We start from the raw sequence: 11,951 nt of genomic DNA, 5'->3' as shown, positions 1-11,951 counted from the left end.
AAATAAATTGGATATTCTAACTTTCTCAAAAAAAAACTCTACCATCATGGCCCTGGCGTGTTGGACCACATGCTGGGCCAAGGGGGTACCACGTCAGGTTCATGATTGTCGAGACCACGAGCGGGATTCTCTGTTTGCCGAAGCTGAAATCGTGAAGTGCGATTGAGCACAGAATAACTTCAGATGGCAAAATTGCAGTAGGCACAGGTTTGACTCCAATTCGGGATGCTGTGGCACCTCTCGTAGTCCCTGGGTCCCTGACTGCACCTGCACTGTGGCTGGGACTGAATGTTCCAGAAACCCGGGACCCATCTGTATGGCAGCTGGTTCCTGGGACTGGCCCCTCGGCTGCTCCTATCTCCACCTGCTGTACCGGACCGACTGTGTGGTCCGCACCAGCTATTGTCTCAGGAGTCTCTTCACTAAAGTGCCCAACCGAGGTGATAGTCTCTGGGATGCTGGAGGGTGTTGGAGACAGCTGTGATGCAAAGTCAGTGTCCTCCTCTGACCCGAGCTCTGGGGTGTTCTGAGTCTCGGGCAGAGGGCTGGTGTTTGGGCTGCTTTTCCCGCCAGTGCTCGGCTGTCTGGGGGCACTGGCTCTGGCACTGGCTGGGGCGCGGTGGTCTCCGGATAGACCGGGCCCAGCTCCGGCAGGTCCTGTAAGACACAAGACGACCTGTATGATTAGACAGTGTTGGTGGGGTGTGTGGGGGCGTCGTTGGGGGGGGGGGCTGCGAGGGCTGGGGGATGAGGGGATGTGGGGTGAGGCGAATGTGGGGGGGGGCACACATGTGTCAGGGGGATGCGCAACTAAGCAGGGTCTCACTTGCTCGCCCGCCGCCGACCTCCACCTCGATGACCTCCCTTTCCTCCGGGTCGCCGACCACATCCAGTGGCCTCTGCTCGGGCATGGTGAGGGGCCGCAGGTCTGGTGGCCCCCCTCCAGTCTTCTCCCGTTCCCGGCGGTTGTGTGTGGCCTTCTTCTAGGGGGTGGGGGGGGGAACACAAACAGCACAATCGGTAGACGTGCCAATGCAAGCAGCCCATGTGCTGGGGGGATGGTCACCAGGTCATTGCGGCTGGCATGGCTGCTGATATGTGGGGTAGAGTGGGGGTTCGGCCATCCCCTGGAGGGGAGGTTACGTATGTGTGGGGAGGTGGGTTTAGTGCCAGGGGCACAGTACTGCCTACTGTAGCATTGTGCCTACGGTAGCATTGTGGAAAGCACAATCGCTTCACAGCTCCAGGGTCCCAGGTTCGATTCTGGCTTGGGTCACTGTCTGTGCGGAGTCTACACATCCTCCCCGTGTGTGCGTGGGTTTCCTCCGGGTGCTCCGGTTTCCTCCCACAGTCCAAAGATGTGCAGGTTAGGTGGATTGGCCATGCTAAATTGCCCTTAGTGTCCAAAATTGCCCTTAGTGTTGGGTGGGGTTACTGGGTTATGGGGATAGGGTCCAGGTGTTGACCTTGGGTAGGGTGCTCTTTCCAAGAGCCGGTGCAGACTCGATGGGCCGAATGGCCTCCTTCTGCACTGTAAATTCTAGGATCTACTCACCTGACAGCCCTGGGAAGTTTCTTCCGGCACTGCATGTCAGTCTGGATGACGTCGCCCACGGCACTGACCACCTCTGCCATCTGCGCCTAGGCACGGCAAACGGCGGTGCCTACAGGCCTTCCTCCTGGACTGGGGTACAGGGTCATCCTTCTCTCCTCCACCACGTCCAGGAGGGAGTCCCTGAACCGTGGCGCTGCTCTCCTTCCAGCCATCTTGTTGGCTGGGACGGTGTGTGGGGGGGGGACAGATCATTTAAGTGCGGCTGCGGCGTGTAAGCCTCATGTACGCCAATCACGGACCGGGCGAATCCGGAAGTGTTTTGCATGGAATTGGCTGTGTTCCCTGTGGTGATGGTGCTGGTCCATTTAGAGTTGCTGAATCAGCGTGTCTGTAAAATGCCAATTTTTCCACGCTGGCGTCGGCACTTAGTCTCAAAATTGGAGAATCCAGCGCCACAAGTGAACCTCGCCCATGTGATTCCTGGCCCCCGGCGACCAGAAAATCACCGGAGGACGCACGGTGTGGGCAGCACAGTAGCACAAGTGGCTAGCATTGTAGCTTCACAGCGGCAGGGTCCCAGGTTCGATTCCCCGCTGGGCCACTGTCTGTGCGGAGTCTGCACGTTCTCCCCGTGTCTGCATGGGTTTCCTCCGGGCGCTCCGGTTTCCTCCCACAGTCCAAAGATGTGCAGGTTAGGTGGATTGGCCATAATAAATTGCCCTTAGTGTCCAAAAATGGTTCACAGGGGTTATTGGGTTACGGGGATAGGGTGGAAGTGAGGGCTTAAGTGGGTCGGTGCAGACTTGATTGGCCAAATGGCATCCTTCTGCACTGTATGTTCTATGACAGAGCATAGGCTGCCGGGCCTGCTAAATATTTACATGCTTCCGCTGGCATGCGGTGTGGAACCTGTTCACGCCACCAGCAAGGGTGCAGAGCATAGCGTTTGGGTCAGTACCTGGCGCCGATCCCAATTTTGCTCCAATGGCCAATTCGCTGTCTCATCGGACAATGCATTCTGGGTGTCCCAGGGACAGAGAATCCCGCCCAATGTATCTTGTTAGTAATTGGGCTCTTGTCATGTTTGAGATTTCCTAGAATCATAGAATGATTACGGCACAGAAGGAGGCCATTCATGCCATTGTATTCGACAATATGTTCTCATTTCTCCTTTGGTTCTTTTGCCAATTATTTCAAATCAATGAATTCTGATTCTCGAGCATTCTGCCAATGTCCAGACTCCTCTTCATTATTTGTTTATATTTGTATGCAGCCTAGATCACTGAATTAAATGAAGGGGCTGGTTTAGCACAGTGGGCTAAATATCTGGCTTGTAATGCAGAACAAGGCCAGCAGCGCAGGTTTAATTTCTGTACAGGCCTCCCCAAACAGGCACCGGAATGTGGCGACTCGGGGCTTTTCTCAGTAACTTCATTGAAGCCTACCTGTGACAGTAAGCAATTATTATTGTATTATATTATTATTATTAAATGGGGTCTTTTGGTCACCAGTTATTTTTTAAAAATAAATTTAGATTAGCCAATTATTTTTTCCAATTAAGGGGCAATTTAGCGTGGCCAATCCACCTACTCTGCACATTTTTGGGTTGTGGGGGCGAAACCCATGCAGACACGGGGAGAATGTGCAAACTCCACACGGACAGTGACCCAGAGCCGGGATCGAACCTGGGACCTCAGCGCCGTGAGGCGGTTGTGCTAACCACTAGGCCACCGTGCTGCCCGTGGTCACCAGTTATTAAATCAAATGGTCAGCTGTCAACCTGGTTTAATTTGAAGTGCCAAAATGCCAGCCCATGCCCCCACCCCAAACCCCCACTATTTGCCCATGGAAGATTCCCCTATTTGAATTAGAAATTATCACTGATGCAAACCAGAGAACAACAAGCATTTAATTTGCTCCTTTAACATAATAAAACATCCCAGGAATATCAATTCAGTCCAAGGACGTGCAGATTGGGTGGATTGGCCATGTTAAATTGCCCTTGGTGCCCAAAGAATGTTAGGAGGGGTTATGGGGATAGGGTGGAAGTGAGGGCTTAAGTGGGTCGATGCAGACTCGATGGGCCGAATGGCCTCCTTCTGCACTGTATACTTTAACATCAAGCCACATGTTAAGCTCAAGCTCTGGTGGACATAAAAGTTTCTATGATATGTTTGTGAAGAAAAGCGAGGGAGCTCTCCCCAAAACCTGGCCAATATTTAGCCCTCAATCAACATCACTAACCTATAAATTATATTATATTGGAATAAATGGATATTTTTCTGATTGGCAGGCAGTAACTCGTGGGATACCACAGGGATATGTGCTCGGACCCCAACTGCGGCTTCCGTTCCCTGCGCATGCGCAGACGCAGTTTGTAGTTCTTTGTGCCCCAGAGACTGTAAAATGTGGCCGGACGCCATTTTATCGCGGATTTCAGCGTTTTTTCTTTCTGAAAGTTGTAAGTTACCTTTTCTTTTCGATCTGGACTGGATTTCAGCGTTTTGGCTTTGTGAAAAATTAATGTTATTTCTTCTTTTTGATCTGTACTTTTCACTCGCGAGTTTTGCATCACTCTGTCTCTGTGCAGTTTGGCCTCTGAGCATACCCTGCTGTTCAAATTCCTTACAGTACTCTTCAAATTTGTTTAGTATTGTTTGTAAGTTGTTGCTGTCTTCACCTTTTGAGTATTTAAATCCATTATAAACTTTCCTAGCTTCATGTCCTGCGATGAGCATTGCTATTATAATTTCGTCTGAGGCTGCTGCTACATCATTAGCTATGATATGAAAATCGAACATTTGTTTAAACATTTTCCAGACATTGCCAGTCGTGTCCAGCTGAGGTGGGTATCCAAGCCACATCCTCAAATCTGCGATGACTTCCCAAGTCCAATGCCCAGTAGGAGATTTCCATGCCATTTTGTTCTTTCTGTGTTAAACTAATTCAGCAGGGGCATGGGAACCTGGATTGTAGTTTTGGGGTACGGGAGATTGAGAGTATGGAGGTCAGGAGCACAGATTTGACTTCGCAGGAGGGTGCCAGTGTTCAGGTAGGTGGTTTGAAGTGTGTCTACTTCAATGCCAGGAGTATACGAAATAAGGTAGGGGAACTGGCAGCATGGGTTGGTACCTGGGACTTCGACGTTGTGGCCATTTCAGAGACATGGATAGAGCAGGGACAGGAATGGTTGTTGCAGGTTCCGGGGTTTAGGTGTTTTAGTAAGCTCAGAGAAGGGGGCAAAAGAGGGGGAGGTGTGGCGCTGCTAGTCAAGGACAGTATTACGGTGGCGGAAAGGATGCTAGATGGGGACTCTTCTTCTGAGGTAGTATGGGCTGAGGTTAGAAACAGGAAAGGAGAGGTCACCCTGTTGGGAGTTTTCTATAAGCCACCTAATAGTTCTAGGGATGTAGAGGAAAGGATGGCGAAGATGATTCTGGAAAAGAGCGAAAGTAACAGGGTAGTTGTTATGGGAGACTTTAACTTTCCAAATATTGACTGGAAAAGATATAGTTCGAGTACATTAGATGGGTCGTTCTTTGTACAATGTGTGCAGGAGGGTTTCCTGACACAATATGTTGACAGGCCAACAAGAGGCGAGGCCACATTGGATTTGGTTTTGGGTAATGAACCAGGCCAGGTGTTAGATCTGGAGGTAGGTGAGCACTTTGGAAACAGTGACCACAATTCGGTGACCTTTACGTTAGTGATGGAAAGGGATAAGTATACCCCGCAGGGCAAGAGTTATAGCTGGGGGAAGGGCAATTATGATGCCATTAGACATGACTTAGGATGTGTTGGTTGGAGAAGTAGGCTGCAAGGGTTGGGCACACTGGATATGTGGAGCTTGTTCAAGGAACAGCTATTGCATGTTCTTGATAAGTACGTACCAGTCAGGCAGGGAGGAAGGGGTCGAGCGAGGGAACCGTGGTTTACCAAAGAAGTGGAATCTCTTGTTAAGAGGAAGAAGGAGGCCTATGTGAAGATGAGGCATGAAGTTTCAGTTGGGGCGCTTGATAGTTACAAGGAAGCGAGGAAGGATCTAAAGAGAGAGCTGAGACGAGCAAGGAGGGGACATGAGAAGTCTTTGGCAGGTAGGATCAAGGAAAACCCAAAAGCTTTCTATAGGTATGTCAGGAATAAAAGAATGACTAGGGTAAGAGTAGGGCCAGTCAAGGATAGTGGTGGGAAGTTGTGTGTGGAGGCTGAGGAGATAAGCGAGATACTAAATGAATACTTTTCGTCAGTATTCACTCAAGAAAAAGATAATATTGTGGAGGAGAATGCTGAGACCCAGGCTATTAGAATAGATGGCATTGAGGTGCGTAGGGAAGAAGTGTTGGCAATTCTGGCCAAGGTGAAAATAGATAAGTCCCCGGGGCCAGATGGGATTTATCCTAGGATTCTCTGGGAAGCCAGGGAAGAGATTGCTGAGCCTTTGGCTTTGATTTTTAGGTCATCATTGGCTACAGGAATAGTGCCAGAGGACTGGAGGATAGCAAATGTGGTCCCTTTGTTCAAGAAGGGGAGTAGAGATAACCCCGGTAACTATAGGCCGGTGAGCCTAACGTCTGTGGTGGGTAAGGTCTTGGAGAGGATTATAAAAGATACGATTTATAATCATCTAGATAGGAATAAAATGATTAGGGATAGTCAGCATGGTTTTGTGAAGGGTAGGTCATGCCTCACAAACCTTATCGAGTTCTTTGAGAAGGTGACTGAACAGGTAGACGAGGGTAGAGCAGTTGATGTGGTGTATATGGATTTCAGTAAAGCGTTTGATAAGGTTCCCCACGGTCGGCTATTGCAGAAAATACGGATGCTGGGGATTGAGGGTGATTTAGAGATGTGGATCGGAAATTGGCTAGTTGAAAGAAGACAGAGAGTGGTAGTTGATGGGAAATGTTCAGAATGGAGTTCAGTTACGAGTGGCGTACCACAAGGATCTGTTCTGGGGCCGTTACTGTTTGTCATTTTTATAAATGACCTAGAGGAGGGCGCAGAAGGATGGGTGAGTAAATTTGCAGACGACACTAAAGTCGGTGGAGTTGTAGACAGTGCGGAAGGATGTTGCAGGTTACAGAGGGACATAGATAAGCTGCAGAGCTGGGCTGAGAGGTGGCAAATGGAGTTTAATGTGAAGAAGTGTGAGGTGATTCACTTTGGAAAGAATAACAGGAATGCGGAATATTTGGCTAATGGTAAAATTCTTGGTAGTGTGGATGAGCAGAGGGATCTCGGTGTCCATGTACATAGATCCCTGAAAGTTGCCACCCAGGTTGATAGGGTTGTGAAGAAGGCCTATGGTGTGTTGGCCTTTATTGGTAGAGGGATTGAGTTCCGGAGCCATGAGGTCATGTTGCAGTTGTACAAAACTCTAGTACGGCCGCATTTGGAGTATTGCGTACAGTTCTGGTCGCCTCATTATAGGAAGGACGTGGAAGCTTTGGAAAGGGTGCAGAGGAGATTTACCAGGATGTTGCCTGGTATGGAGGGAAAATCTTATGAGGAAAGGCTGATGGACTTGAGGTTGTTTTCGTTAGAGAGAAGAAGGTTAAGAGGTGACTTAATAGAGGCATACAAAATGATCAGAGGGTTAGATAGAGTGGACAGCGAGAGCCTTCTCCCGCGGATGGAGGTGGCTAGCACGAGGGGACATAGCCTTAAATTGAGGGGTAATAGATATAGGACAGAGATCAGAGGTGGGTTTTTTACGCAAAGAGTGGTGAGGCCGTGGAATGCCCTACCTGCAACAGTAGTGAGCTCGCCAACATTGAGGGCATTTAAAAATTTATTGGATAAGCATATGGATGATAAGGGCATAGTGTAGGTTAGATGGCCTTTAGTTTTTTTTTCCATGTCGGTGCAACATCGATGGCCGAAGGGCCTGTACTGCGCTGTATCGTTCTATGTTCTATGTTCTATGTGTCTGCAGCTGAGTTGTCCTGTAGTAAGCGTCTGAAGCTAATCCTGGTACCATGTGTTGTTCCTCGTGTCTTAACAAAGCTCATAGTCTCAAATATGGAGAAGATGCTTTATTGTGAATTCATTCTCTCTTCAGAACTTAACTTACGGCTACCTCAAATGCTGCCAGCTTGTGTGTCTGTGTCCTGCTACGAGTTCTGCCTTCCGTGAAATGTGTCGTCACTTCCTGTCCCTGTGTATATATAGCTCTCCCGTGCTCCCTCTAGTGCTTGCTCAGTTGTATTGTATCTACTCAGATCTACGATCACCACATGAGGTTCCATGACTGTTCATTCTAAATGGTGTCTTCAACTCTCTCAGAGAAGTGTTAAGACTTGGTGTTAGCCACAGTTATTAATTCATAGAATTTACAGTACAGAAGGAGGCCATTCAGCCCATCGAGTCTGCACCGGCTCTTGGAAAGAGCACCCTACCCAGGCCCACATCTTCACCCTATCCCCATAACCCAGTATCCCCACCCAACACTAAGGGCAATTTTGGATATTAAGGGCAATTTAGCATGGCCAGTCCACCTAACCTGCACATCTTTTGACTGTGGGAGGAAACCGGAGCACCCGGAGGAAACCCACGCAGATACGGGGAGAACGTGCAGACTCCGCACAGTGACCCAAGCTGGGAATCAAACCTGGGACCCTGGAGCTGTGAAGCAATTGTGCTAACCACTATGCTACTGTGCTGCCCTAATGTACCAATTTGTCTTCCTTTTTCTTCAGCTGAGGAGTAAGGAATTTCATTCCTCAACCCTCCACCATGGTTGACAGGGCCCTCTGCCAAGTCCAATTCATTTCACACACGTCTGCTCTCACTCTTTCTCCTTCCTCCCAGCACCAATACAGGGTTCCCCCTTGACCTCACCTTCCACTCCACCAACCTCTATATTCAAGGGAACATCCACTGACATTTTTGCCTCATTCAGCAGTGTGACCCTCAAACACATCTTTCCTTGTCCCCCACTTGGAGTATTCTGAAGGGACTGTTTCTTCTGTGAGATGCTGCTCAACTCCTCACCTCCTCCCTTCACCCTTCCCTTTCCATTGGTACCTCTCCTGCGGGAGATGCACCATCTGACCTTTGGTTTCCTCCCTTCTCACCATCCAAGTCCTTAAAACACTCTCTCTGAGTGAAACACTGATTTATGTGCACTTCTTTCAATTTAGCTTACTGCATCCACTGCTCACAATGTGGTCTCCTCTACATTTGGAGACCAAACTCAGACTGAGTAACGGCTTTGTAACGTTCAGATGTCAAATATGCCCTTGAGCTTCCTGTCACTGTAATTTTAATTCTCTACCTTGACCCCAGTCTGACCTTTCTATCATTGACCTGCTTCAGTGTTCCAATGAAGGTCAGCACAGGCTCAAGAAACAGCACCTTATTTTTCAACCCAGCACTCTACCACCTTTTGGACTCAATACTGGGTTCAACAATTTCAGTTCATAACCTCTTCGCTATTTTGTTTTGCGCATTTTTGCTGATTTGGGCTCTCTCTTCTTTCTCTCTCCATTTCTTTATCTTGCTCTCAGATGGCTGCTTTCCTCACGTTCACTCCTCATCTAGACAACGTTCACTTCTATATTTGTCCCATTTACACTCTCGCTGGCTTGTGTAGCTTCACCATTTAATTTGTCTGTCCTCCACCCTATGATGGAGCTTCCATTTTGATGCTTTTTACATTCTTTTGCCTCGGCCTCGACCATTGCTCGTTTCCCCTTCCCGTTTTTCTTTGCGTTCTCTTGTTGTGTTGTGGCTGCTGTCACTGTTTCGTCCCCTGTGTTCTCCCCCTCCCTGTTTTTGTTCTCTTATCTGTTCCCCCTTCTGGCTCCCTTTTTTTGTTTCCCCCACCCCCCCCCCCCTTCCCCCTCCCTCCTTCCCACCCCCCTTCTTCCACTGCCCCCCATTCTTTCTTGCTAGGTTTTGCTACCTCACCTTGCTCCCTGCCCCCGGGTCCTCCCTCACTTTCTTCTTTCTGTCTTCTCCTGGCTATTTTTCTCTGGCTATTGGCTAGTTATTTATTTATGTGTTGGCCACAACAGGTCTCGGAGCAGTCGGGTGAATGGGTCCCATGTTTTGTGGAAGCCCTTTCCCGACCCACGGATGGGGAATTTGATTTTCTCCATTTGGAGAAATTCCGAGAGGTCGGACAGCCAGTCTGCAGCTCTGGGTGGTGCTGCTGACCGCCGGCCAAGCAGGATTCTATGGCGGGCGATCAGGGAGGCAAAGGCAAGGGCAAAGCCCTCCTCCCCATGAACAGATCTGGCTGGTCTGATACCACGAAGACCACCACTTTCGGGCATGGCTCCACCCTCATCCCCACCACTTTGGAAATTGCCTCGAAGAAGGCTGTCCAGTACCCAGCAAGGCTAGGGCAAGACCAGAACATGTGGGCGTAGTTGGCCGGGCCTCCTTGGCACCTTTCACATCTATCCTCCACCTCCGGGAAGAACCTGCTCATTCGGGTTCTGATCAAGTGGGCTCTATGTACTACTTTTAGCTATGATAGGTTGAGCCTCACGCATGTGGAGGTAGAGTTGACCCCGTGCAGTGCTTTGCTCCAGAACCCTCACCCTATTTCGAACCTGAAGTCTTTCTCCCATTTCCTCCTTGTGTCCAGTTCGATGTTGGCCTTCTCTAGCAGTCATTCGTACATGTCACTACTGTTCCCTCTGCCTAGGATGTCTGCATCCAGTAGCTCTTCTTTTTTTTTTTTAAATTTAGAGTACCCAATTATTTTTTCCAATTAAGGGGCAATTTAGAGTGTCCAATCTACCTATCCTGCACATCTTTGGGTTGTGGGGGTGAAACCCACGCAGACACGGGGAGAATGTGCAAACTCCACACGGACAGTGACCCAGGGCCGGGATTCGAACCCGGGTCCTCAGCGCCGTAGGCAATCCAGTAGCTCTTCTAATATTGTCTATCATGGTGGTCGTGGGTATGTCCTTGTCTCCTTCGTATGAAGTTTTTAAGCTGTAGTGTCTGAGTTTGTTGCCTTTAGCTAGTTGGAATCTCTCCGTCATTTCATCCAGTGTTGTGACCCTGCCGTCAGTGTATAGGTCCCTGACTGTTAATGTCCCCCCTGACCTGTCTCCACCTTTTCAAGGTGGCGCGGTGAGTGCTGGTGTGAATCTGTGGTTATTACAGATGGGGGCTTTGTCGGACATTTTGGTCAGTCCAAATTGCTCCCATAGTTGGTTCCACATCTGGAGGGTGGCTATCACCACTGGGATGCTAGAGTGTTTCTTGGGTGGGGATGGGAGTGCCGCCGTGGCGAGAATCCGGAGAAAGGTCCCCCTGCAGGAAAACTCCTCTGCGTGCACCCACTTGGCTTCTGGCTCCTTAATCCATCCCATCACTCTTTCCACTGTTGCTGCCCAGTGGTAGTACTATAGGTTTGGGAGGGCTAGCCCTCCCCTGGATTTTGTCTTCTGTAGGATCTTCTTTGTGATCCTAGCATTCTTCCTCCCCCATACGAACACCGTGATTAACTTGTCCAGTGAATTAAAGAAGGCCTTGGGGATGTAGGTCGGGATGGATCTTAGTAGGAAGATGTACGTTCATTTTGATAATCTGTGTTCTCCCCGCCAGGGAAACTGGGAGTGTGTTCCATCTTTGCAGGTCCTTTTTGACTTCCTCTGTCAGACTGGTCAGATTCCATTTATGGATCCCTGTCCAGTCATGAGCAATTTAGATCCCCAGGTAGTGGAATTTGTACCGGGCGTGTTTAAACAGCAGTCCTACCATTGCTGGCCCTCCCCCTTGCGGGTTCACTGGGAAAATCTCACTTTTGCTCATGTTGAGTTTGTAGCCTGAGAAGGCACCGAACACTTTCAGGAGCATGATGGTTCCTTCCATGCTGCTTTGTGAGTCCGAGATGTAGAGGAGCACGTCATCCACATAGAGCGAGATGCTGTGCTCTCTGCCTCCCCTTTGGATCCCCCTCCAGTGTTTTGCTGTTCTGAGCGCGACCGCTGATGGTTTGATCGCTAAAGTGAACAGCAGCGGGGACAGCGGGCATCCCTGCCTGGTGCCCCTGTGCAGCCGGAAGTACTGGGAACTGGTGTTGTTTATCCATATGCTTGCCATGGGAACATTGTACAGGAGCTTCACCCATGAGGTGAACCCTTTTCCGAACCCGAACCGCTCCAGTACCTCTATGAGGTACTTCCACGCGACTCTGTCGATGGCCTTTTCTACGTCCAGGGAGACGATCACCTCAGGTGCTCTGTCCCTGGATGGGGTCATGATCATGTTCAGCAGGTACCTGATGTTCGATGTTAGCTGTCTACCTTTGACAAAGCCCGTTTGATCCTCTGCGACCACCTCTGGTATGTAGTCTTCTCGCCTTTCGGCTAGGATGGAAAATGGAATTTCAATACGACGTGAATAATTCTGTGTCTGGTTGATGGTGAAT

The sequence above is a fragment of the Scyliorhinus canicula genome, chromosome 1 (assembly GCF_902713615.1).
Source record: "Scyliorhinus canicula chromosome 1, sScyCan1.1, whole genome shotgun sequence".
In the NCBI taxonomy this organism is placed as follows: Eukaryota; Metazoa; Chordata; class Chondrichthyes; order Carcharhiniformes; family Scyliorhinidae; genus Scyliorhinus; species Scyliorhinus canicula.
The sequence above is the reverse complement of the archived record's forward strand: the minus strand, read 5'-3'. Positions refer to the sequence as shown.